Source organism: Sapajus apella, unplaced genomic scaffold, assembly GCF_009761245.1.
Source record: "Sapajus apella isolate SASKATOON/1434 unplaced genomic scaffold, GSC_monkey_1.0 scaffold34, whole genome shotgun sequence".
NCBI classification, from domain to species: Eukaryota; Metazoa; Chordata; class Mammalia; order Primates; family Cebidae; genus Sapajus; species Sapajus apella.
This window is the reverse complement of record NW_022436974.1, coordinates 20224122-20249204: the sequence shown is the minus strand read 5'-3', so window position 1 is coordinate 20249204 and position 25083 is coordinate 20224122. Positions and strand designations below refer to the sequence as shown.

At 38.3% G+C, this 25083-nt stretch overlaps 1 protein-coding gene and 1 pseudogene across 1 annotated transcript in view; one reads left to right on the top strand and one right to left on the bottom strand.

Annotated features, from left to right (window-relative positions):
* TENM4 (teneurin transmembrane protein 4) overlaps positions 1-25083 on the bottom strand; it is a 3057282-nt gene that overhangs the window by 2389483 nt on the left and 642716 nt on the right. The gene's annotated exons all lie outside the window — the stretch shown is intronic.
* Positions 11363-13532, top strand: LOC116563338 (annotated as a pseudogene).

Sequence of the window (25083 nt, the reverse complement as noted above, 5' to 3'; positions counted from 1 at the left end):
AAAAAAAAAAAAAAAAAAAAAAAAAAAAAAAAAAAAAAAAGAATATGCCAGGTTTTCTCACCTATTGTCTTGAGCTGTGGTGATGAATCCAGCTCCTCTCTTTAGAATATGCGGGCACTTCTCACCTATGGCACTTACATTTGGACATTTTTTAAAAGTCTAAAAAGAGAAAAATATGCTAATATTCTTTTAATTTTAGAGCTCAGATGATTTCTGTTGTCTTTTTGATATTGTACCTTACGAGTTTTCTATAGTCATTCAGTTTTACACTCATAATTATGAGAACAAAGCAAGAAATATGGAGTAATTCCATTCTTCTGGTCCATTACCTAAAGTGCATTATAATCTGCTTGAGGGCAATGATCATTTTTACTTTCTACACAAATCATAGGTACTGAATAAAATCACTATTTAGAGAAAGGTCAAAAGTGGTAGATAATAGATTAATCAATACTGATCATACAAACAAGAAGAAAAGTAGACTTAGGATGGGATTTTATTCACCCAAATAGTAAAGTGATATAACTATACTTTTACTACTTCTGCTGTTCTGTTTGTTTGTTTGTTTTAATTTCAACAGGGGTGCATGTGCAGATTTGTATACGGTTATGTTACATGATACTGAGATTCAGGGTATGATTGATTCCATCACCCAGGTAATAAGTGTGCCATCCAATAGCTCTTTTCTCAGTTCTTACTCCCCTGATCCCCACTCAAAACTACTATTTTGCCTGGTAACACTGCATTACTGCTTCCCCCTGTGGGATAAACACTACTATGCTAAATGTGATATGTGAAATTTGCTAATTTTCTGTCATGATAACTCTAAAAAAAGAATTGGTCATTTTAAGTTGAGGCTTAGAGAAGTAGAATATTTTCACTCAATAAGAAAGTTGGTGCTGGGTGTGGTGGCTCATGCCTGTCATCTCAGCACTTTGAGAGACCCAGGTGGGAAGATCATGTGGAGCCAGGAGTTCAAGACCAGATTGGACAACAAAGCAAGACCCTGTCTCTAAAGAACAAAGCAAAACAAAAACGAAACAAAACCAAAAATGAACAAAACAAAAGGAAAGCTGGAACAACCAGTATACAAACTATGTTTGATATAATTAGAAAATCATGCTCTTTCTACTGCCTAGACTACAGAAAATTTTTATAAGGAGAACTATGGAACATAGTGTTGTCTTTATATTCAATATCCCCCTTTTTGGCAAGGTAAAAAATCATTAGGCATGTGGGGGCATTTGGTATGTGAGAAAACTATACTTTCTACTAAATTTTGCTATGAACCTAACACTGTTCTAAAAAAATAAAGTTTGATTTTAAAGAAACACCATGAATAGTTATTCAATAATCCTGAATAATCAAGATTATTGGTAGCTGGAATTTTTAGATAATGAAGATGACTAATGTAAATAGGGATATTAAACATATTTATAAAATCAGAAACAGTGTAGCATAACATGTTCCCATGCAGAATTTATTTTGTTTTGTAAAGGGCGATTTAATTATTACAGCTTGCAAAGTCCGCCTTTTATTGAGATTAACAAGGTAGAATGCTGTAGCCACATGCTGAATCCCAGAGCTGGCTCAGATCTAACAAGAACCAGTTGCTTCATTCAATTTCTTTCTTCCTCCAAAATGCAATTAACAGATTATGATTAGTTGAACAAATTCCAAATTGTATTCAAATGAAAGCAATTTACCCAGAGTCTGGGTCCAACAGGTGATCATTTTCAAAGCTCCTGGAAGAATTGGATGGTTTCATCTAATTGTTCTCAGGAAGAAATGGATTTAAATGCTTGGTTCCAATAGGCCTCACCATGCGCAGCCCATATGGTGGTTCAGAGCTGTTCTTTCAGCTTCACTAGCCCAAAGGGCAGCTTGGGTAATTACATCTTGCTTCCAAAATATTTTTTATGATGGACTAAAATGTTTCAATCTAGCACAAAATAATAACTAAAACTTTCTAACTATTAGGCAAAGAAAGTTGCAAGGGCATATATATATATATACATATGTGTGTGTGTGTGGGCAAGTGGGTGGGTAATATTTGTGAGGTTGAATTGCAGTTCAGAGGAGCGAGAGGTGAGAGTAGTGTTGCAAAGCACTAATAATAAAGGTTGTTTGTGTGCTAGATGTGAAACACTGAAAGGAAGTTCACCTACCTTTTTAATTGTGACGCTTAAATGGGCCCCTTTAAGCGTCACAATAAAATGTGAGGAGTGCATTATATTTTTCATTATTCTAAGGAAGAATCTGAAACTTAGGAAGTATTAATTATATTCCCATAAGTCGCATGTGGTTTGAACATGAAGAATCTGGGGATTCAAAGCAAGGTATAAATATATGACACTGCAGGCCTCTTTCTTTCTTCTCCAGCAGGTTGCCTTTGTATTTTAAGAACCACAGAAATTTGGCTGAAACATTTCTGTTTTCAGTTCACTTAAGAAAATGTCTAGTTAAATATATTTATAATACAGTATTTCACAAATACATCAAAATTATTAGAGATAATGCTCACCATGACAGATCATATCCAAATAGTATTCTAACACTACAATTACAGCTTATCTTAAAGAACTGATCTGAAATTTACTCACATTGAAAAACAAAAAAAAACCACTTCAGTGTTTATGTTCTTCTGGGGAGGGACTGTTGACAATGGCGTGCTGGAGAAATTGACCTAGATTGAAAAACCACACCCAGTTACACTACTTAGTGACCATGAGGGCACAGGTATTTATGCCAATTTTTTAGATTTGTAACAAAAGATTTTTAAGGAGATACTCTCAGCATGTAATACCTCTGGGGACAAATTATTATTTTATAACTTCTAAGAAATAAAAAGGCATATAACAACAGCATAGGGAATCAAAGAAAATAAAAATGTGAATGACTCTGCTGGGATCCCATTGTATTTTGGCCTATAGCATACAGTGCATTATCTTTATCTCTTGGTGTATCTCTGTCATTATGCCCTGTGATTCTCAAAGGGTCAGGTCCTATCTTACTACAGTTGTCAACACCTAGCATAAAGTAGCTTCTCAATAACTCTTTACAGCTACAATCAACACATTGAAGGGATCTCATATCTAGAAACTACATACCAGCTTTCCCTGCTGTTCTATTCTTTCACGTCAGTACAATCTGTATTTTTCTCCTTCATCAACATGGTTTGAAAACAAAGAACCTGTTAATTTCTCCTAGAAAAAGAATTCACATTCAATAAAGTATGTGTAAGTGTCAGAGATTGAATTGTGTTCCCTAAAATCAATATGTTGAATTCCTAACCTCCAGTACTGCAGTGTAACCTTATTTGGAAATAGGGTCATTACAGATTACACTAGTTATGATGAGGATGTATTGTTATAAGAGGGGCTTTCATTAGACAAAATGTCTAGTGTCTTTATAAAAAAAGAAGTAATCCGGACACACATACACACACATGCACACACATACACACAGAGAATGCTATGTGAAAACTGGAATTGTGCTGCCACAGGCCCAGGAACTAGGAGATGCCAGGAGACAGGTCTGGAACAGTTCCTTCCCCAGACCATCAGAGAAAGCATGGCCCTGCCAACACCTTGATTCCAGGGCCCTAACTTACAGAACTGTGAGAAAATAAATGTCTGTTGCTCACCCAGCCTGTGATGCTTTTGTTTCAGCAGCCTTAGCAAACTACCACAGTGAATCACAAATACTGTGCATTATCCTACTTTCTTTGTTCAAGCAAACCCCTTACATGTTGAATGATAAATTTTCCCCTGAGTCCTTTCTTGGCACCACCAGAGATTTTTTTGTTTCTTCCCCCAAATCAAGATTATTCCCTTCACCACACAACCACAAATTTTTATCCTAAGGTTATACAGCAGACCAATCCATTTCTCCTCCCCAACTCCATTAGACTCCAAGTAATAGCAAAGTACTTTGCATTTATGTACATTTTTCCATTCATTTTTATAAATTCTTATGCTATAGGAATTATCATAGTCAGTGGACAGTTAAAGAAAATGAGACTCCAAATGTTAAGTGACTTGAGAACACAGAGCAAGTAAATGGGACAGCCAGGGTTCCAACTGAGCTTGACGTTTTCATAGACAAAAGCACTTAACTTTTATTTGATTATGTCCACACACATAAGTAGTTTGACTAAAATTGTCAGGTTAGTTTAAAAATTGTTCATATTGAAAAGGAAAATTAACTGAACTTGTCAGAGGCATCCTAACCAGAGTGACTTCACCTTGAACAAAGGTTGGCTAAGGTCAAATCTGCTAGGTTATATTCCCAGGAGGTTGGGAACCCTTGGTCACAATATATTTATGGTTGAGGGAATGAGTTAATGATGTTAACAAACTAAATTAAGACCCAGTACTTATGTAAATATTCTGATATCTTAAAAACAAAAACATTCATTAAGAATTGGTTTCACTTTTAAAAATGTCTATAAATTCTTGATGAAATCAATAGTTACACAAGAGAACAACAATACTAGTAACCTGTCACAAGCGGATCACAAGCTTTTGTAATAAAGCATGTAAGGCCATTACTCTTAGCTCTGTTATCCTATTTAAGCAAGCACGGTATTTGGGGTGGGTGCATTCCTCGCCTTGCTTTCTGAGGATGCCTGACTCTGTAATAGAGTAATCTCTTTTAAGCTATCTTAACTTCTCTATACTTTGTGACTCACTCTGAATTATTTCCTCCATGAGTTCCACGAACTCACTTTGGGGGTCTGGGACAAGACGCTTTTTCCAGTAGCAAATTGAAGACCCATTTGCTTGACAGTGATATGAACAGGAAGCAGGGAAATACTGTGTAGAAGAGGGTGGTTCCCTGGCAAAGTCCCCACCCTCACATGGCCCTGGAAACCATGGCCCTAAATGAGAACAGTTATCCCCTTTTCCCCACCAAATTGTTACCTTTTTGGCCTATCCTGCCCCTACTATCCTGTGCCCATATAAATCCCAGACCTCAGTTGGCAAAGTAACAAGTGGCTGAGTGTTGAGAAGAGAAGCAGCAGCTGACGAGGCTTAACTTCAGACACATGACTTCAGGGAGCAGCCCGGTGGGAGAGGGCTGGGCTTGAGGGAAAGATCACCTTCTTCCTGCTCCATTCCCTTTCTTGCTTCCCTTCTGCTGAGAGAGCCACTTCCACCACTTAATAAAATTTTCTGTATACATCACCTTTCAAACCATGCACATGACCCGATTCCTCCTGGACGCTGGATATTTCACATTTCACTTGGTGTGGGAACCTAAAGGGGCTGTCACACTGACTCTTCACTGTGCTGTTTAACACTGAAGCCATCCACGTATGGCAAAGCTAAAAGACCATTAATTGTAACACACACCTAGATGCTGCTATGGGGCCAGAGCCCCAAAGCACTTGCCATGGCCCCAGCACCTGCTTGCCTGCGTGATCCCTCCCGTGAGCAATTGAGCCCAGTAAGTTCAAGTGAGTGAAGTTCATCCATCTTTGCGCCAAAGTGGCCAGCTGGACCCAGGGCCGGTGCACTCCAGTTTCCAACTGCAAAAGGGTCAAGGCAACTATCCCATCTCAATGGCTCCATCCAATCTAGTCTGATGAACTGAAATGGCAGGGTGTGCAGACAGTACCTGACTTAACTTTGTTGGATAAATTACTTGGGTGTTTCCTCGTGGAGTCATACTCAGGTTTCCTCTCCATAGAAGACTTTGGGTTCTAATATATGTCAGCAATGATGTACAGATTCTACTGAGGCTTTCATGTCAGATAATCAGTTGCCTAATGCTTTGTGTGGAAACCACTGGATAGCCATCGCTCTCCCAACCCACAGCCCCCTCACTAAAAAGTTTAACGTATTACTCTTTACATATCAAACATCTCTTCCATTTTCTTCACTCCTACTCTTTGTTATGCCTCACAGTTTGTAATTCACACAGACATACCTGATAAAGTCCCATCAAATCCGCTGAAATTCATCCTTTGTCTTTCTAGTTCTCATCATTCATTAGTGACACATGCAGATATGTCTTTGACTGTTTTGCTCTCTTTTTAAAATTCCTTATATTTTAATGTGCACAAAGAGATGAGAGACAAAGCCTCATCAAAGACATCATTAGGCTACATTTATCTGCTTTGAACTGCCTTTGTCTTCTGTTAGTTTTTAAGCTGGTCCCAGTCCTTGTGTATCTACTTGGAATTGCTCATTACATTCACTCTTTTTTTTCATCTGCTACTGAAACAGCAGTGCTACTTGGTGATTTTTCTTTTTTTTTTTGTCTTGCATTTCCAGTGATGAGAGTATCTTTAAGCAATCTGCTAGAAGTTTGACTTCAAAAGAAAAGTTGTTTTTTTAATTAAAATATTAAATGTGCTGCCCACACTTTTGTTTATCATCTGTGAAACATTCATTTTTCATACTCAGTCCTTTGCAGTTTGAGAGTATTGTTATGCAAAGATTATTCCCAATGCCAAGCTATCAACAGGAGTATTTTGAGATAAACAATGTGTTTACAATAGGAACTTGTAGTGCTGTCTTTTGTTTTGGAAGATGTTGGCATTTATATTATGATTCTGCTCAGGAATGAGCCTGTCTTTCTAAGCCTATTGGAGAACTGCAGTAATTTTCTCAGTGATCGCACACAGAATTGGCCCTCTCCTCAGTGTCATCACCAGCTGAGGAAAGGTCTTCTAGTTTTTGGTGACCCTAGCTACTTTATTCATTCATGTGTTCATTTATTCATACACTCAATGATATGGCAACTACTAACAGTGCATCTTTAAATTATGTCTAATAAACAGCCTTTACAACATCCTCTCTATCAATATATAAAATATCCATGAATTTGTAGAAAAATAAAATTTACAGTAACATGGGAAACTAAAACTGGTCAGATAAAATCTAGAAGGGATTTCCTCTAACTTCCAGGCCTGAGTCATTTGGATTAAGAAATATAAGCCAGGAATGGGGGCTAAAGCTCGTAATCTCAGCACTTTGGGAGGCCAAGGCAGGCGGATCACTTGAGGTCAGGAGTTTGAGAACAGCCTGGCCAACAGGGTGAAACCCTGTCTCTGCTAAACCACAAAAATCAGCTGGGAGTGGTAGTGGGCGCCTGTAATCCCAGCTACCTGTGAAGCTGAGGCACAAAAATCTCTTGAACCTGGGAGACAGAGGTAGCAGTGAGCTAAGATCATGCCACTGCACTCCAGCCAGATTCCATCTTTAAAAAGTAAATAAACATAAAAATAAATGGCAAGCTACAAAAACTTGCCCCCATGAAACAGAAGGTGGATAGAAAGATATTTGCCTTTCTTACTTTTAATTGATATGTGAAGTAAGATGTCCCTAGCCTCAAAACAAGCAAACAAAAACTGTATTATTTTGGAAGATCATCTCAGAAATAATGGATAAAAAATAAGGGGAATCACAATGTGAAGAGATGGGGGAGGTAGTTTGGAGCAAAATGATGGTACACCATGTAATTATAAAAACGTTTTTTTAATATTTAGGTTTTTAAAAGATAGCCAGGTAGGGGAGGAAATTAGACTGACGTTGGAGAAATATATTCTAGCAATAGACTCATTGATTTTTAGGTTTTTTCCCTAGAATCTCAGGAAACTTAGCAATGAGAGTGGGAGACAATCCTGTCTCCGAATAGTATTTGCACCTGAGGAGGATCTGTTTTAATCCAGGAAACTGGGCTAGCTGTGAGTGTCAAGTTACCTCCCAGTTCAGAGAGCTATTCCATCAGCTTGCAAATGTCCATAATGAGCAGGCCCAAATAAAATACTATACCGTGTCTTTTTCTTATCAAATGGAAAATCAAAATAAAAAGTTTAATAGCCTGTAATTGTCTCTTTATGAGTTTTGTAACTGAGTCACAGATTTGTGATAAATTCTGTATTCTAGATATGCTTTCCTAAATGCTGTATTTTGAAAGGCATTATTATTCAGAATTAGCAATGAGTATCAGCCCTAACTCTGCCTTGTGTGGTCTTTAAGTCTTTGAATATATAAAGAAATAACTTATGGAGGTTTAAGATACCTCTTGATATTCAGATTGATACTCTCTTTCCCTTAATATATGGCATTTTAAAATATACTTCATGTAGGTTTTCTTTAATTTTTTGAGTTTTTCATATAAAAAAAATGAATACAGAGATAAGGGTGCAGGGAGGAGGAGGGGATGATGAAGACTTGAAGTTTCCTTGGATCCAATTATAGAAAATTGAGAGCTCTCATTCTAAACGGAGCATCTGAAGACAGACCACAGGTCCATGCGCTATTGTACATTTAATAAATAAGAATTTTTGTGAATATATTGTTTGAGGGGCTAGTGTAACACATTACAGCATCTTTAAGAGGTAAGGGTGAAACAACGGTTCAATTTTCCCATGACAAAGCTCCCTGGCATTCCTTCTTTTACAAGAAAGTAAACTTAATACATAAGATTAATCTATTTTCACTACAGACTCTCATTGAATCTGCTACATGTGGTAGAAAGAATATAAACTTTGCACAGAATGATCTGGATTTGTATCCAGGCTTTATTAATTATATCTCTGTGATATTAATTCTGCTAACTTCTGTGAGGCTCATCAGTAAAATAAGAATAATGAGAGTTCTAAAAAAAATTACCAAATACATTTACCTACATAATGCACCTGGTAATAAATGGAATAAATGCTCAATAAAAGATTTTTCTTATCCTACTGCTTATTAAAAATATTTTGCAAGGGTTTTTACTTTTCTCCGTTTTTGTTCTGTGGGCTTTAGAAAAGTAGCATAACAGATTATTAGTCTTCACAAAATTAAAGTTTTACTTCATAGACTCGTTTTTCGGAGAGGGTGATTTAATTGATATTAGTTGGTAGTATCACGGCAATCATATTTCTGATTCATATGAGTGTAAATTTACTTGGGCTCCTTGAGAGACTACAATTTCAGCTTCCTTTGCAATTAGATGTTTTCATACCTAAATTCTCACCAATGAAATGCAAGGCCCCTCTCAATCCTGGTCCATAAAAGTTTCTCTTCTATAATCCTCTCTGCTCTTTTCCTATTTTTGCTGGCTGCAATAAGACCTCTAGGGAAATCTTGCAAATTCAAAGCAAAAATGGCATCTTCAAATTACAAACTGAAAATGGCTCAGGGTCCTAGGAGTCTAGGTCACTGAACACTGCTGGGAGGAGAACGGCTGGACTAAGAATACCCACTACCTGCGCAAGAGACAGACATTCCTTGTATTAGGCTTACATTGCCTTAATTAATACAAATATTTAGTACAGTACTTACTGCACGGTAATGATTCCATAGTGGTTCTCCTTTTCCACAGGCGAAGGCATTGTTTCAACACATGGTCTAAAACCTAGAAAGACTCTGAAAACAACCCCTGAAACTGCCAATCTGTAATTATACCTCTCTGATCTATCCTCTTGTTTACACATGTATTGTAAGGTCTTTCAGGCTTAGTGACGGCGCCATGGATGCTGTGACAATCCCCGTGACCCACACATACACCTCTGGAGGGCCTTCTGGAATTAGAAAACCTGAAGTAACTGGAAGACCATTAAAAATGGAAGAACCATCTACCCCTACGGCGCCTAACTAACCTAAGACATTCTTCTATTGTTTCTTGTTTCTTATTTCAGCCTCAATTGACAAGGCCATTAGACTTTGTAACTGACCTTGGTCAACCTCGTGACTCCAGACCCTGTGACTCCCCTCCCAGCTTGCAAAAAGCCGCCCTAAACTGTAACTTCTGTAACTTTCTACTGCTTAGCCCAAACCTATAAAACTAACTCTTATCCCACTGCCCTCTGCTGACTTTTTCAGACTCATCCTACCCACCCAGGTGAATAAACAGCCATAGTGCTCACACAAAGTCTGTTTTGGGGAGTCTGTTCATTCAGAGCATGTATTTTAACATGTATCTCTTCCTATCACTCTGGTAACCCCAGAACAGCTTACAGATAGCCTTAACCATTGCTCTATCTTTACTGCTTTGCACCAGATGTATAGTGTTTCCTGAATGAAGGAAAGGAAACTACTGAGCAGGCCATATTGGAGCCAGACAATAAGTACAGTTCAGGCAGGGCACGCCAGGACATATGAAGCCTAGTGGTTACAATCGCAGGTTCTTTTAGTCAGAGCTGAAATTTTGTTATTAGAGTCCCCAGTCAACCCTTACTAGCTGAGGTTACTTAACCTCACTGATTTTAATTTCCCCAGATATAAACTGAGCAAAATAATAATACTCATAGAATTAGCTAGTGCTATTGTGTTTTTATTATTATTATTATCATGAGGAAGGGAATTTGTGGCTTTATGAAGCCACCAGAAAAGGTATGTGTCTTCAAAAGTTCCTGACATGATAACAATCTGTCTCTCATGGTCTCCGAGGGAGTATCATTTGCTTGACAAGATAAGGCTCTTCTGAAATCAAATAGGACATTACTAAACAATTATCCACCCATAGCCCCAAACAGCTTTTGCTAATGTCACAGGGACTCTTATGCATTTAGGAAACAGCTTTGCTTTTGAAACTTTAAACTAATCAAACTCATGCTTGAAACTTAAAAGAACAACAATCAATTAAAATTTAAAAAAAGCAAGTAGAATAAGTATGAGGCAGTTTTTTACTGAATCAGAAATGCAGAATAATAAAATAGGTATGTGATATCACTGCATGCTGCTGAATTAAATTGGCAATGCTGGCATAATTTGACATCTAAATAAAGATACTGAATTTGGGAAAAAAGGTGATGTTTTGAAAGAGAGAACTATACATTTAGGCAGTGTAAGAGTTGTTTAAATATCAACCTTACAAATCATTTAGAAACCATTTAACACAGAGAACAGTAGGAAAATGAAAAAAATAAATTGCTTAAAGACAAACTAGGTTATTTTAAGTGTATAAATCCTTAGGGATAATGGACAATTCTGTAGATATTACCTCTGCTTATTGTTACAGTCTTTCATTTCCTTTTTCTTTTCTTTTCTTTCTTTTTTTTTTTTTTTTTTGAGACGAGTCTTGCTCTTTTGCTAGGCTGGAGTGCAGTGGCACAATCTTGGCTCACTGCAACCTCCGTCTCCCTGATTTAAGCAATTCTCCTGCCTCAGCCTCCTGAGTAGCTGGGACTACAGGCGCAGGCCACCATGCCCAGCTAATTTTTTGTATTTTAGTAGGGACGGGGCCAGGCGGTTTCACCATGGCCAGGATGGTTTCGATATCCTTACCTCATGATCCGCCTACCTCGGACTCCCAAAGTGCTGGGATTACAAGGGTGAGCCACTGCAACCGGCCTCATTTCTTTTTTCTTTAAAAAAACAAAAACCGGCGGACACCTACCAGCATCGGGGTGCAGCAAGCCATGGAGGCCCCGCGGAGGGCCCACGAGGCCCCGCTCCTGCTGCTGGGTGGCCCCAGGCCTAGCACAGCGCCCCAAGCCCACGCCTCAGAGGTGCTGATTCGGTACCTGCTGCAGCGGCGCCTGCGCACTGGACCTCCTTCTGTGAGCCCTACAGCGCCGTCTGCAACAACCAGTTCAGCCTCTGGCACTTCAACTGGCCAGTGCAGAGCACCACCTACCACGTCCTATGCACCGGCTGCTTCGCCTTCATCAAGTACCACTGCTCCAAGGCGCCCTGGCAGAACCTAGCCCGGCAGAACCGCTTCTTCACAGTGTTCAAGGTCGTCAACCTCAGTATTCCAACTTTATTATACAGACTTGACCTGGTTATTTGCCAGAGTCACAGAGACTGTGCATACCAGTTATGGACCCATAACAGTTTATTTTCTCAAGGAGAACTACAAACCACTGCTCAATGAAGTAAGAGAGGACACAAACAGATGGAAAAATATTCCATGCTCGTGGTTAGGAAGAATCAATATCATGAAAATGGCCATACTGCCCACAGTAATTTATAGATTCAATGCTATCCCCATCAAGCTACCAATGACCTTCTTCACAGAACTGGAAAAAACCACCTTAAACTTCATATGGAACCAAAAGAGAGCCCGCATAGCCAAGTCAATTCTAAGCAAAAAGAACACAGCTGGAGGCATCACACTACCGAGCTTTAACTATACTACAAGGCTACAGTTATCAAAACAACATGGTACTGGTACCAAAACAGAAATATAGACCAATGGAACAGAGCAGAGGCCTCGGAGGCAACACCACACATCTACAACCGTCTGAACTTTGACAAACCTGACAAAAACAAGCAATGGGGAAAGGATTCCCTGTTTAATAAATGGTGTTGGGAAAACTGGCTAGCCATGTGCAGAAAGCAGAAACTGGACCCCTTCCTGACACCTTACACTAAAATTAACTTCAGATGGATTAAAGACTTAAACATAAGACCTAACACCATAAAAACCCTAGAAGGAAATCTAGGCAAAACCATTCAGGACATAGGCATAGACAAGGACTTCATGACCAAAACACCAAAAGCTTTGGCAACAAAAGTCAAAATAGACAAATGGGACCTAATCAAACTCCACAGCTCTGCACAGCAAAAGAAACAGTCATTAGAGTGAATCGGCAACCAACAGAATGGGAAAACATTTTTGCAATCTACCCAACTGACAAAGGGCTAATACCCAGAATCTACAAAGAACTAAAACGGAATTACAGGAAAAAAACAAATAATCCCATTCAAAAGTGGGTGAAGAATATGAACAGACACTTTACAAAAGAAGACATACATGAGGCCAATAAACATATGAAAAAATGCTCATCATCACTGGTCATTAGAGAAATGCAAATCAAAACTACATTGAGATACCATCTCACGCCAGTTGGAATGGTGATCATTAAAAAATCTGGAGACAACAGATGCTGGAGAGGATGTGGAGAAATAGGAACCCTTTTACACTGTTGGTGGGAGTGCAAATTAGTGCAACCATTGTGGAAGACAGTGTGGCGATTCCTCAAGGACCTAGAAATAGAAATTCCATTTGACCCAGCAATCCCATTACTGGGTATATTTCCAAAGGAGTATAAATCGTTCTACTATAAGGACACATGCACACGGATGTTCATTGCAGCACTGTTTACAATAGCAAAGACCTGGAGCCAACCCAAATGCCCATCGATGATAGACTGGACAGGGAAAATGTGGCACATATACACCATGGAATACTATGCAGCCATAAAAAAATGATGAGTTTGTGTCCTTTGTAGGGACATGGATGAGCCTGGAAACCATCATTCTCAGCAAACTGACACAAGAACAGAAAACAAACACTACATGTTCTCACTCATAGGTGGGTGTTGAACAATGAGAACACATGGACACAGGGAGAGGAGCATCGCACACTGAGTTCTGTTGGGGAGAAATAGGGGAGGGACAGCAGGGGGTTGGGAGTTGGGGAGAGATAGCATGGGGAGAAATGCCAGATATAGGTGATGGGGAGGAAGGCAGCAAATGACACTGCCATGTGTGTACCTATGCAACAATCTTGTATGTTCATCACATGTACTCCAAAACCCAAATGCAATAAAAAAAAAAGAAGATGAAGGTACCATGTATTGAAAGTGAGCATCAAAGAACATAAATACCAGTGAATTTTCTCTGTGTTTATATGCAGTATTTACTTTTGATCCTTTAAAATACAACTTTTGAGGAAAAAAAAAAAAACAGAAAAATCAAGCTACTTAGTGTCATAGCTCTTATAGCTACAATTTCCACTCAATGTGCACCCTTCTCTCCTTCTTTCTACAAAGTAGAAAAATGTTCACGATAAAAAAAAAGTGATAGATCTGATTAAGGAAAATTATGTTCTATAGACAGGTAGAGAAGATAAAGGCATTTCAAATTGTGGAATGTCAGAACTGGAAGAGACCTTTAGGCCAAACACAGGTGCGTTCAAATCCCAGCTTTCTCACATACAAATCATAGATTATTAACCTGAGTTTCCTCATTCCTGCCTTAGTTTCCTCATCCATGAAAGTCAGATAATAATATATAACAAATTTGGTATGTAGAAGTATTCATAAGTAGTCTTGCTTTTTCCCTCTACAAGGTATTGCTTGCCCTTGCTCAAGGTCAAGCAGCAAATTAGTTGCAGAGGGAAGATGAAAACCCCAGTATCTCAAAGGCAACATCAGTGCTCTTTTCTCTTCACCAAGTTGCCTTCTTGTGCCACTGTTTGTCAACTGGATCTCAAACTTTCTCTGGTTATTTCTCAGATGAGCTGTTCAACAATGACAGATAGCCCCCAATATGTCCTAATCTTCTATGAATTCATTTATTAACAAGTAATTGTAAAGCATCTGTTATGTGTCAGACACTATTTTAATTACCGGGGATAGACTGGTGATCAGTGGAGACCAGCCGTCTGACCTTGAGGCCATGGCCTGTCCTGGGGAAGGAGTAGTAGGGGGGATGACAGATAATAAATAAACAAGAAATATATCAGATGGTGATAAGTGCTAGATAGAGAATTAAAATAGGGTGCTTTGATAGAAAGTGGCCTGGTGGTAGTATTAGATAGATTATCAAGAAAGGCCTCTCTGGAGAGATAATATTTAATCTGTGATCTGCACTAAACGAAGAAGCCAGCCACACAGAGAAAACTAGTGTGGAACCGGTATAGCAGCCAGGAGCTTTGCATGTTTAAGAAACAGGGAGGTCAGAGTCAAGGCTGCTGAAGCAGAGTGGACAGAGGGAGGGCAGTATCAGAGAAATACAGGGAGGTGGGTGCTTATCACACGTTATAATATGGGATTTCTAAACCACGGGAAGGACTCTGGATTTCATTCTAAGAACACATTGGAAGGTCTTAGCTGGAAAAAGTGTCATAATCAGATTTATTTATAGACAAGAAAGAGAGAGAAAGCCTGAAAATGAGATTTTACGACAGGGAGAGGAAGACGAGATACATAGAATAGATAGATGATAGATAAGTAGACAGATCGATCGATCGATCGATAAGTAAATAAACATGGTATTTGACAATATCTTTCACTGGCTATGATCATTCCCAGTGCCAAACGTGAAGCCAGTTTTAGACATTGCTTCAACAAAACAAAGCAAAATAACAATAAATAAGAGCCTATACATAAATCCAATCCCAATACAAGGACAAACAGGGCAAATTTTACTGAAGATAACATTCAGGCAGAGAAGTGGGAGGAAGTTAGTTTGTGAAACACAAAGCAAAGTAACCTCAGAAATCCCATTTCAACACTGCTTTTCTTCCAGCACTCCTCATCCTACACGGCTGCCTCAGTTCTCCTGTTTCCCTGACCTCTCAGTGAAACTGAACGGCTTCACAGCTTAGCCTCAAACCAAGTCTTCATTTTTTTTTCTTTCCACTGTCCTCCTTCCCTCACCTCTAGTCTCATGATATAGCTTAAAGACAACCTGCCTATGTGTCACCTTTCATCTTCAAATCTGGCCTCGAACGTGCAGTGAACCTCCGCTCCCTTTCTTTTCCCATACTATGGTCCCATGCCTTATGCGCCTTATTTACCTAGATGCATGTGAAGCTCACACTATGCTCACTTATCAGGTCATAAATTTCCTTAGAGGCTTCAGGAGCTGTATCCTGATATGGACCAGATACTTCCAGCCACAGCGGCGCTAGCTCCTTCACCAAATAAAATAGTAATTCAAGACAAGCCATCGAAGTGGTTAGGCCACCTGACACCTCCTAACCCCTTGCCTCTTTTGCATTCCAAACCCTTTCTTTAAAAAACCCTGCACTCCCTCTATAAATTGAAGACTGGAAAATTTTGGAAAGAATTACATCTACTCTTCCCCTTGCCACCATGCATAATAAAATATACACTCTTTGGATTAACCTCAATCTTGTTACACTGGGTTTTTTGTAAGTGGCCAACAGCCAGATCCTTCCGTTTCTTATGTCAGCACACCTCTACCCTGCCCCTTCTCATTGCACTGATGAAACACCCCCTTCCTCTCTCTGCTTGGAACCTCTCTTTAGGGACTTGTCTTCCTTTCTTATGCAAATCAACTTAGTCCTAAATTAGATCCCAAACTGAGCCCCAGCCATGTTCCAGTTCACAGACACAAAGCAAAGTTTCTTCCTTGGGATCTCCTCCACATTAACAAAGGCAAAAATGGAACTGGTGAAGCTGGGGAAGTTCTAACTGACCAGCAATTAAATACAAGAAAAGGGCAGCAAAGTCTCATATATCAACTCATAAGCTTTGCTGGAAGGCAGCATTTCGAAACGGGCCCCAAGATTTCTGCCCCCAACGTAATCCCTTTTCCTTAAAAAGAATTTATGATTATGACAGGATGCCACTGTTACGGTTAGGGTACATTATATGGCACAGGTTAAATAATTTTGTAGAGGTAATTAAGATTCCTAATCAGCTGACTTTGAGTTAGTAAAAAACAGATTATTCTCAGTGGGCCTGATCTAATCAGGGGAACCCTATAAAAGGTACTATTTAGGTGTTGCTTAAAGGGAGAAATTTGAAGCAAGAGGTGTTCCTGCTGGCCTCAAAGAAGTGAAAAGAGGTCCTGTGAGAGGGACATGTGGCCAGAATCTAGGAAGTGAGAGCAGCCCCAACTGACAGCAAGAAGATGGGTCCCTCCGTTCTACAAACTGAAGGAACAAAGACTCAGATGATCTTGGAAGAGAGCTTCAAGCTCCAGAAGTGAACACAGCCCCATGTTAAACACCTTGTTTGTAGCCTAGTGAGACCCTGGGTAGAGAAATCAGCTTTAGTGTCTGTCTGGATTCCTGACCCATGGAGACTATGAGACAATAAATATATGCTGTTTTAAATTACTCAGTGTGAGGTAATTTGTTATGCAACAAGAGAAAACTAATACAGACTGTGGAAAACATCCCTGGATCTATTTCATTAGTATTATTCTGTGGCTATTTTTATTTTTTCTGTGACCCTCCCTTTCTCTGCCTCCTGCACGATATTTTTTTTCTTACTTTAACATTTTTTATACTTACTCTTGCCTGGAGCAGGTTGTCCTCCTAATGTGCTACTGCAACAATTTTCTAATTTGCTTTTCTAAGTGTCTTAGTCCATTTACAGAATACCTTCAACTGAATATCTAATAAACAACAGATTTATTTCCCAGAGTTCTAAAGGCTGGGAGATCATGATGCCAAGATATTTAGTATCTTTTGAAGGCCTGTTTCCTGGTTCGTAGACAACCTTCTTTTCTCTGTGTCCTCACATGGTGGAAGGGATGAGAGATCTCTCTGGATTCTCTTTTATAAAGGCACTAATCCCACTTAACGAGAGCTTCACCATCACCTAATTATCTCACAAAGGCCCCACATCCTATACCATCATCTTGGGGGTTAAGGTTTCAATATATGCATTTTGGAGACACATAGCATTATAAAACATTTGCTCATTTCACAAAGATCTTGCTCTCCATCAAGATTTTTCTTCTCTCTCCCCTCTCTCTTAAAATCCTACTTATCCTTTTAAGTATGGTTTACAGGCCACTTGCACCATGAAGCCTCACCCGATTACATTTGTGAACATTCATTCCAAACTCCTTCGCTGCTTCCTTCTTGCATCCCCATGTTGCTTACTGCCTTGTTTTAAAGTGATTTGATTGTTGATTCCTATCCTCAATTGGACTATAATCACTTTGATGACAGGGACCATATTTTTACATTAGCACCAAATACAGTGAATCTTCATTATTTGTTGTTTCCATATTTACAATTTTTCTAATTGCTAAAGTTTATTTGTAACTTTAAAAGTATGTCTGTGGGCCGGGCGCAGTGGCTCAAGCCTGTAATCCCAGCACTTTGGGAGGCCGAGGCGGGTGGATCACGAGTTCAAGGGTTCGAGACCATCCTGGTCAACATGGTGAAACCCCATCTCTACTAAAAATACAAAAAATTAGCTGGGCATGGTGGCGCATGCCTGTAATCTCAGCTACTCAGGAGGCTGAAGCAGGAGAATTGCCTGAACCCAGGAGGCGGAGGTTGCGGTGAGTCGAGATCGCGCCATTGCACTCCAGCCTGGGTAACAAGAGCAAAAACTCCGTCTCAGGAAAAAAAAAAAAAAGAGTATGTCTGTGGTCCCAGTTACTGGGGAGGCTGAGGTGGGAGAATCACCTGAGCACAACGAGGTTGAGGCTAAAGTCAGCTGTGATTTGCCACTGCATTCCAGCCTGGGCAAGTGAGACGCTGCCTCAAAATAAAATAAAATAAGACAAAATAAAAGCTCAATATTCATGGCTCTTTCACAGTCATTGATGAGCATGCACATAAGCAAAAGTGGCAAAAAATGTGAGTTGCCTGACATGCACACTCCCAGCTAAGGTGGAACACAGCAACCCCTTTCTTCTTGTTTCAGCTATCATACTGACAACAAGTTCCCTCTTTTAAGTCCATTTAGTGGCAATTTTTTTCATTTTGTGTGCTTTTTGCTGGTGATTTTGCTGTCTAAAATGACCCCCAAGTATTGTGCTAAACTGCTGTCTATTATTCCTATGCATAAGAAGGCTGGGATGTGGCTTATGGAGATGAGGCACATAACTGAGTATACACATACATATTAGGTAATCTTTATTCCAGCATGAGTTTTAGTGCTGTTGCCAAGAACTTAATGTGAAAGAATCAGTAATACATAGGAAAGTGTCTTTAAATGGAAACACACAGAAAATTAGGTTATATATTGATTTGCTGACAAATATGTTGTGACCAGATGCTCATAGGAACCAACCCTTGTAATTCCCCTAGGAACAATGATTCAGTTTTTGCCAATTAAGCATTTGTGGCAACTTTATAAAATATAACTACTGCAAGCAAGAATCAACGTTACTAAGTATATTTTTCACTGCCTCCTAAGAATTCCTAAATGTGCCTCATTTTTTCATATTATTATCTTTCCATCCATTCATCATCTGACTATCCATTGAATATTTATTGATTCCTTTGTCTCTTCCAGACACTGCTTGGGACTGAAGGTACAAAGGCAAACAAGAGAGACATTGTCTTTATTCTCTGGAATCTCACACTGCAGCACTGAATAATATAGAATGCTACATACTACAGTACAAAAGATACAGCGTTTATTAAAGTTCACAAGAGAAAAACTGCATGTAAAGTTTTATATCAGAGTTGATCTGAAGAAATAATATATAGAAAATAGCCTGATGAAGGATAGTGGCAGAAGGAAGTTGGGTAAAAGATCCTGAAGTGACAGAAGTTGGCATCAGTAAAGAATGGAAAGAATGCTGGTAGAGCTACAGGGTGCAATTCAGACAGTGTGGAGTTTGAGTAAGCCCAGGGATTTTGAAAGCAAAATCCATTTCTCAGTATAGAATATGTTCATAATAAGTTATTCTCAAAAAATAATTAAAATCCAACAAATGATGGCTAAATGGTCGAAATGCATTTTACATATACAACCCAAGAAACTTAATTTTCAAATGTATTTGCTCAAAATCAGTAGTGCTGTTTTTTTAGGGTATATATTTATAAAATATTAGTTAAATTAGATGTTCAAATGGTGAACTTAAAATTCTTGAAAGTTAAAAATCACAATAAAATAAACAAATAAGCAACATGACAACTTGACATAACATTTATAAAGCATTTTATGTAAAAGAATAACTCAGTTTAAAGACTATCTGGCCAACACTCATTTGTCCATCAATGAACTAAATTTTTTCACTATCACTATAGCTGTCAAGGCACGTAATTATCTAGTGGTGTATAAAACATTAATATTTATGGGCAAGTTCATCATATTACAAAAGAGTCATTCTCACTTAAAATTTGAGAATTGAAGAATTTTGATTCCTGTTGCTTCTACAAAAGTGATCACAATCAGTTTATCCTTTCCCTGGAAAAATTATAAAATAAATATTGTTTATCCTGTTACTCTCAGTGTTAATAGTGTGGTTTTAAGTGTTTACTTTTTAAAAAAGAGTTATTTTTATCTATACGCTAATGACTTTTAGATTAAATATCTCTCAAACTGAACATATAAGTTTTATTTCTAAACACATGGGACATTAACCATGTGCTTCCATAACTTGATAAGCCTTTGTGTATTAAGAAACTTTACTGTTGATATTTGTATTACCTAGCCTATGACTGTAGTTCTTTCTAAAATTAAATTACCATTACAATGTTCATCACTGATATTAAACTTGTTATTAACTAAATACTTTCTTTTATTCTACTTAGAATATCAATGCATGAATTTTATTAGAGGGGAAATATGTATATGTACTCACACACATATACATATGTATATCCACACATATACATGTATATATATGTTTGTGGGTCTATATACATATATAGATGGAAGGAATGTTTTTTTTTTTTTTTTTGAGATGGAGTCTCACTCTGCCACCAGGCTGTAGTGCAGTTACTGCAATTTCCACCTCCCGGGTTCAAGTGAGAGCTACTGGGGAGGTTCTCAGCCTCCCTAGTAGCTGGGATTACAGGAATGCGCCACCACACCCAGCTAATTTTTGTATTTTCAGTAGAGATGGCGTTTCACCACGTTGGCCAGGATGGTATCTACCTCCTGACCTCATGATCTGCCTGCCTGGGCCTCCCAAAGTGCAGGGATTACAGCATGAGCCATTGGGCCTAGCTGAAAATATTTTATTCAGATACTACTAGTCCTTGATTTTTCCTGAGTCTCCAAGGAAATGTAATTATGTTTTATGATCTCAGAAATTGGAATACATGAAAAAAATTATATATAACTGAATTAATTTTTGAATGTATTTATGACTGTATTGCTTTAGTTAGCAGAGTATGAGGGAAAGAATACGGGCCCACTAAGAGTTTTTATTTTGTGTTCCACAGCATAATAATTTCAAATGGTTAATAGATGATCCTTAAAAAAAAATGGGGGGGGGGAATAGAGGGCTCTTTAAAAAACCAGACAATTTCTCAGAGAAATACTGAGCTGGAGAGGAAAGATCGACCTTTAGAGAAGGTCAACTATGCCTGAAATATAAATGAAAACAGTAAGAAAGAGTTATCTTTCACTTATTACACAAATCAAAAATAATTCTATTCAGAATTTCACGAGGAAGACATGATTTTTAAAAAGTAGTGAATCAAGCAAAAAAAAAACCACGTATTGATGTTTACCACTGCATTTTTGTTATGTGTTTTATAATAGTATAAATTAAGAAATATCAACATTAAACATTTGTATGTCAATTTCAGACACTGAGATATATTAAAATGGAAAAGCATAGAGGTGATAAAGTATTATGAAAAGATATTTATTATAAAATACATTATTAAATGTAAAAAATTTGTCACAGTGTTATGTACATATAGAAATATTTCATAAATATGTTAATAAGATTGGAAAGATAAGGACAAAAATATTAACAGTAGTATTTCTGGATGCATAAATGGTCCATTAATGATTCTATTTTATAGTTATTTTAACTTACATGATTTTTAATTTTTTCTACAAAGATGAATTGTCATTGTATCATATGTAAAGCATAGATTTTAGTGAGTATTGATAATTTCTGACTTCCTCACATTCTCCATTTTCACTTCCTCAGTTGACTTTAGTTTAGCTGAAAAGTGGTTGGAATAGAGAGGTGTCTTCCTTTTTAAGCTGGAGATGAGCTTTCATAGACTGTTTCAGCATTAAAAAAAATTTATAAGGTCTACCACAAATTCAACCTTCAAAATCAGCTTCTAAGGTCCTTGTGGAAGGGTTCACTTAGGCACGCAATTACTCATCGCAGGTCTAATTGCCCATTTGCATGCACAATTTAGAAAGGCACAGTTGAAATTTAGTCCCAGGCTCTCCAACACTAATTTTCTCCCTTGAAATTGACATTTCAAAGAACATCAGGTGGCTAACCCCCCAGATTTGTTATTTATTTCAACAGAAAGGGAACTTTTCTCCTTTCCAAGTTGAAGGTTTGATGTAAAAAATTGAATTAAATGATGAAAGGGAAAAAGACAACTGCACAAAGGAATATGCCTCCGCTTTACACTATCAAGAATAGGCTCTTGATTCCTTGAAAAGAGTTATAATGTGATCAGTTATCCAATTAGCAAGACTGTCTCTACTTCTGCCTGGAGAGAAAAAGATATTTAACCATCTTGTAGATTCATTTTTACCTCTATCCTCCTCTGTAAAAGTGGTGAGAATAATACACACGTCTTTGTCTTTGTGCAGTTTTGAAAATTAGAACTGATAATACATATAAACAAATTTATGTGGTGAGCTCTCAATATTAGTCTCCTTTCTCCATTCCCCTTTTCTGATTTTCTGTTCATTCTGTCCTTCACCTTCACAGGTAACAAGACACAGAGTTGATTTGTGCCAGCTAACAACTAGTATTATGTTGTGAAACAGAGTTCTCTCTTCTTTGCCAAGTCAGTTTTGTGAGTCCTAATCGTAGAGACTGAAATCAGATGCATTTATGAATCTGATGCTTAGGTTTACTTTGCTATTTAAAACAATGGTTATCAATAGTTCTATCAATGGAAAAGAAAAGATGAAGTCTACCAACTTCTAGGTATTGTGAAGACTTAGCGATTAATCTTGCCTCTATTACTATACATTAAAAACAAAACAAATCAACAAAATAACAACTATGTAGGTCCTTGGGAGTGAGTTGTACACACAAACGATGTCTGACTTCTGCCTAAATCATGGAGAGGTGGGTGGTGGTCTGGTTAACAGTTTTGGCAATAAAAATTACAGTTCCTGTATGGTGTGATCCCAGGGCAAAAGGACATGTGGGCTTCTAAGGAGCAGCTGTAGGTATACCAGAGAGTTAGAGGAGATGATCTTATGACTTGTCCAAGAGGGCCATTAGAGGGACAAACTAATCTCAGCAAAGAGAGGTTGTCAGCCAGTCATATGCTGCTTTCCCACTACCCCTCCTACGGACTTCCTCTCTAATGTAGGTTGAGGGAAGAGATTTCAACTCTAAATCAAGTAGGAATTTCATTATTTCATAAGCTTAAGCATGCCTGAGAGTATCAGCTCAACACATTAGCCCTGTCAATACTTGGCACATCAGAATTAATCAGTAAATTGGAAGGAAAGCAGGAAAGCAGGAAGGCAGGAAAGAGTTCATTTGTTTTTACACACACAGGGGCATACATTTATGTGAGTTTGGATACTCACTGGGCACAGCAGGACAAATTCAAGAATGAGGGAAATTTCTCTTTCACACCTAATTCTCTTGCCTTCTTTTCAGATGCTTTTGTGTCTTACTGCTTTGATCTTTTTTCTTCCCTTGTGCAGTCCTTGATGCATAGGTCTCATACTACATTTTTTACTGACAAACTCCCTTTATAAGGAGTCCTTACAATCTGACTTTAGTAAAGGAACCATGATCAGATTCCAAAATAGGAATCCTGCTATCCTCCCCACCACCCAGGAAAAATGTTGCTTCTGTTTCTATTAGTCAATCTATGGGTTAAGAACCACAAACCTCCACTCCACATCTTACCTAAACAGGTATTGTCACTGCATTTGTTACAACAAGCAATTTCTGCTAAAGTTATTAAACAGCTCTCCGTTTAACTCCAACATTTGTGTGGGTTGCAATGGTTAAAAAAATACATTAATCAATTAGTATTTAGGTTGAGAGATGGTGAATCTAATGCCTCAACAAGTTCTTTAAGGAATTAAAAAATAAATGGACATCACGCGAGGTAGGCTTACAGACCAACAAGTATCTTTCAAATTACTCCAGTGATATGATTTCTGGATGCAATCAATTTCTACATCAATTGCTCCTGCTCTATCATTCTTAAAAAGTGGACATATGCTTTTATTCTTGCCACACAGTTTGAACGTATATGAACAGCATTGTAGAGAAAGAAAAAATGTAAGCTGTTGGCCAGCCTGGGGTGGAATGAGCAGGATGGGCTGCTAGCAGAATATTGTCACACTCTCAACTCTGTCTATGGGGTTATTTTACTGACATGGGGCAGTAGGCCCTCTTTAATCATTTGTGATCTCGTTCTTTGTATTTTTATTTTTGTTTTTTGAGAGAGGGTCTCACTGTGTCACCCAGGCTAGAGTGCAGTGGCATGATCGTGGCTCACTGCAGCCTTGAACTCTCCAGACTTAGGTGATTCTCTTGCCTCAGCTTCCTGAGTAGTTGGGACAACAGGTACATACCACCATGCTCAGCTAAGTTTTGTAGAGATGGGGTCTCACCATGTTGCCCAGGCTGGCCTCCACCTCCTGGGCTCAAGCAATCCACCTACCTTGGCCTCCCAAAGTGCTGGGATTACAGGCATGAACCCCTACATCTGACTTACATTTTTTGTTTTTAATCCTCTTTCATAGACCTACCATTGTCTCCACGCTTTGTTCCTTCTCTGCTTGATTTACAAATATTGAAAGATCTCTGAGCCTGGACCTGGGCATAATTCTTACTCAAATGCCACCTACTCCATAGGTTATCTCTTCCAGCGACTTTGAGTGCCACACTTAATAACATTATATGATTATGTATATATGAACACACACACACACACATCCACACACATACATATTTTTTCCTCCAGTTCTAATGTCTCAAGTAAGCTTATTATATTCCAATGTTCAACATCCTCCCTGATATCTTCCTTTCAGTATGTAATAGCCATTTCAAATTTAATACAGATAAATATTACTTTTGAATCCCCACCCACCGGTGTCCCTACTCTAAATTTCTTCCCTTCTAATATTTTCATTTCATTAAATGACACAACCATACATTTAGTTGCTGAAGTCAAACACCTATGCATCATCATTTCTTTTTTTCCTCTTTCTCTTATTCCCATATCCAGTGTAAGAAAATCCTTCCCAGTTCAAAATACACTGAACATGCTTCCACTTTTCTTTTCTTTTCCCTTTTCTCCATTCACCTTTCATAAAAAAATCATCTTTATCCCAGACTACTGCAATACCTAACTGTTTCTGGCCCATGATTTAGCATCTGGATCTTTTAAAGACATAAATCAGACAATTTCACCACCTAGGACCTTTTGTAACAAATGCGAATTGTATCCTACCCAATTTTTAATAGGTTATGCAGAGCAGAGAGTGATTCACTAGAGAGACAGAGAGAGAGAGAGAGAGAGAGAGAGAGAGAGAGAGAGAGAGAGAGA